This window comes from Halichoerus grypus, chromosome 1 (genome assembly GCF_964656455.1).
Source record: "Halichoerus grypus chromosome 1, mHalGry1.hap1.1, whole genome shotgun sequence".
In the NCBI taxonomy this organism is placed as follows: Eukaryota; Metazoa; Chordata; class Mammalia; order Carnivora; family Phocidae; genus Halichoerus; species Halichoerus grypus.
Window position 1 is genome coordinate 200,243,863 of NC_135712.1, and position 3,902 is coordinate 200,247,764.

Genomic DNA, 3,902 nt, shown 5'->3' on the forward strand with positions numbered 1-3,902 from the left:
TCACTCGTCACGCGGTGATGAAAATTGCACGCAGGGCCCGCTGGGAGATGCAGTCCCCGCCCGCGCAGCCTCTCGGGCTAAGCGCAGCCGCCGTTGCGCATGCTCAGTCTCCTCCGCAGGAAGGGCTTGGAGGGCAAATCTCCAGCCCCTCCCCCCCGCGAAAGGGTTTCTGGGAGTGGTAGTCTTCCTTCATGTAGCTGCGAAGCCGGCGCAAGCTGGTTTTCTCCTCGGGGGCGGGACGGACCTGTGGGCCTGGCTTCGGCCTCGGCGCTCCTGTCTCCGGGCGGGGAGGGCGTTAGAGAACTCACCAATAAGACTATAGTCTTACTGTGTGCAGGTGCAGGTGCTGTGATAGAACGTGACGGGTGGGCCGCCCAAAAGAGGTGACTTGGAAACTGAGCCCTGCGGGAGGGACCCCATGGCCACGTGGGAGATGGGGCAAAGAAGAGAGCAAAGGGTTTTATCCCAAGTTGCAGAGCTTTGGGACAAAGAAGTGACTGGTTAGAGACTGATAGACGCGGTCCAGCCTGAAAGGCCGGGGACTGCCTAAGAGACTGAGGTGTCCACTTACGATGGGAAGAGGACGCCTCGATGGAGTGTAAAGCCCGCAGCCATGTGGGTAGACGGGCTGGGGCGAATGGGTATAGCCACACGAGTACCTAGGATGCCCAGACTGGAAGGGGACCACAAAACAGAGAAGCTGCCTCTAGAGGGGTGACCTGTAGAGCTGGAATTTTTAAATCATGTATGTATTACCTGTCTTTAGAAATAAGACGGAGAGGGGCGCCTGGGTGGCTCAGTCGTTAGGCGTCTGCCTTCGGCTCAGGTCGTGATCCCAGGGTCCTGGGATCGAGCCCCGCATCGGGCTCCCTGTTCCGCGGGGTGTCTACTCCCTCTCCCACTCTCCCTGCTTGTGTTTCCTCTCTAGCTGTCTCTGTCAAATAAATAAATAAAATCTTAAAAAAAAAAAAAAAAAGAAAGAAGACGGAGAATGGCTTGGAGATCGTGAAGGCAAAAGTGGAAGCTGGGAAGCCAGTGAGAATCCTTATGTAGTCTTCCAGAACACAGGTGATGCTGAGTTGGGGCAGAGGGAGGTAAAAAGTGGGCAGATTTGAGAATTTGGGGGAGACAGAATTCAGCCCATAACACTGGGTCAGTGATAAAAAGCGCAAATGGTATGAGAGGTATCAAAGACAAAGAGGCCCTTTTAGGGGGGCCTCAAGTGCTGAGGAGATGGATGGGGGACAGGCCAGTGGGGGCAAGACAGCAGAAAGGATGTCCCCGGAGTAAGAGGTGCCCTCCTAACACATACTTCCTCACAGGGGTGGGCAGAGCTGGGAGTTTGGGGAAGCCTAAGACACTCCAGTACTGAGGAAGAGTAGGCCCCATCATAAGGGGGCAGCAAACAGCCCATTCAACCAGGTCAGTTCACCCCTTTCTCATGAAACCCCATTACACTCGGTAGAGCTGGAAGGGCCTTAGAGACACAGACATCCTCCCCCATTTTACGGAAGTGGAAACTGGGGCCTGGATTGGTGAATGGATCCCTCAAATCTCCAGCAAGTGAATGGAAGAGTCCAGGCTGGACCCGGTATCCTCCCTCCCAGTTCAGTTATTCAATAAATATTTGCTCAACAACCCCTGTGCTCTATGCACTGTTCTAGGTGCTTTTGAATAAAACAGGCAAAGATCTCAGCCATCATGAGGTCACAATCTAGTGAGAGGACTCAGACATTAACAGAATAAAGAATATACAGTTTGATGGCAATGACAGCTATGGTTAGGATGAAAAAATAAAGCAGCAGAGAAAGGAGGATGGGAGCATGAGGAAGGGACATCTGCAATTTTGTATCTTTTATAGAGATACAGGGTGGTGAGGGAAAGCTTCATTGACAAGGTACTATTTGAGCTGAGATTTGAGGAAGTAAAGGAGAAAGCCAGGGACATAGGGACATAGCTAGGGGAAGAGAGTTCTAGAAAGAGAGACTAGCAAAGGCAAAGACCCTGAACCTAGACTGTGCCTGGAGAATAGCAAGGAGGCCAGGGCATGTGGAAAACTGCAAGGGATGGGGTCAGAGAGGCAGTGGGTGGAGGTGAGGGTAGGGGGTTGCAGGTGGCATAGGGTCTCAAAAGCCATGGTGAGGATTTGGGCTTTTCTTTGGATGACCTGGGGAACCATGGGAGGCTTTGGAACAGAGGAGGGATATGATCTGACCTAGGTTTAAGGATTACACTGGCTGCTATACTAATGGACTGTGAGGAGGGTGGTGCCTCGGAGGAAGAGCCCACGCCAAGAATTATGGATTCCCAGGACTCGCTTCTGGGCCCTCTAGAGAGGGGCGGGGGCAGGAGAGCTGCTGCCTCAGGATCTTCACAGAGAGGTCTGGGATACGGGCACACAGAGGAAACGTGGGAGGGGGCCTTGAGGAAAGAATACACCACAGGGGAAGAATGAGGGTGGGGACTGGCGTGCTTAGGCCCAGTCACCTCCACAGAACAGGGTGGGGAAAGTGTGAATCTGCAGGAGACAGAGAGCTAATGGGGTTGGTGAGGAGAGAAGTCTTCCTAGAAGAAGAGAGGTGATCCTTAGGCTCAGTGCAGCTCCTGTCAAACTCCCAATTTGTGCGCACGCACACGCGCGCATGTGTGTAAGTTGACAAGATGTTTCTCAAATTTATATGGAAAATCAAAGACCTTAGATGAGCCTCTACAGTATTAAAGAAGAGAAAATGAGAAGACCTGTTCCACCAGATGTCTAGTCCTGTTAGAAAACTGGGTAATTGGAACAGGGTGGGTATTTGTTCAGGAATATGACACTAGACCATTGGAATGGAGTAGAAAACCCAGTAACAGACCAAAGCCTTCCGTGTCCACTCCAGAGCTAGCACTGCAGGCCAGAGGGGACAGGTAGGGCTACTGACTAAATGATGCAGGTCAACTAGTCCCCCACAGGGAAACAATTAAATTGGCGTCTGTTTTGGGGTAAATTGTATCCTCCATGAAGATATGTTAAAATCCTAACCGCCAGGTATCTGTGACTATGACCTTATTTAGAAATAGGGTCTTTGCAGACATGATCAAATTAAGATGAGGTCATACTGGATTAGGGTGGGCCCTAACCCAGCAACTGGTGTCCTTAATAGAAGAAATTCTACCTACAGACTTTGGTCATGGCAAACCCTGCAGTCACGTTAGCCAATTCCTTAAAATCAATCTGTCTATCTATGAACTATCTATGTGTCTCCTATTGGTTCTGTTTTCTCTGGAAAACCCTAACTGACATGGAGTCTACCTCACATCATGTTTTCAGTCATGTGTAAAGTCAGGAGAGTGGCCATCCTTGGGGGTGAGGGAAGAGAAGTGATTGCAAGTGGGGGACACACAAGGAGCTCATGGGATTCTCAGAATGTTCCATCTCTTGATCGATCCATGTGCTGGTTACAGGAATCTATTTACTTACTTCTGTAAGAGGTAGATAAACCAAGCTGTACACTTCTCTATTGAGCATGTTTTGTGTATATGTTACAGTTCAATAAAAAGTTAACGTAAGAAGTTAATTCCAGGTATGTTAAGGACTGAAATGAGAAAGGCAAATAGCTCTAACTTTTCAAAGTAGATATAGGAGAATATCTTTATAAAGTCGAGCGGGGAAAGATTTCTTAAGGTATAGGAAGTACCAGCCATGATGGAAGACCAATAAATTCAACTTCTTTTGAGTTAAATTCTGTTGAGCAAAAGACATCATAAAACACTGGAGCCAGCTTAAGAGGCTTCATCTGCCAAATCTGGGACAATTTGAGGATCAAAATAACATAAGGATAGGAAGGGATTATAACCCATCAAATAAAAGAATACATGAATTTATACAGGTATAAATAAATAATAAGGGAAAACAACAGAAA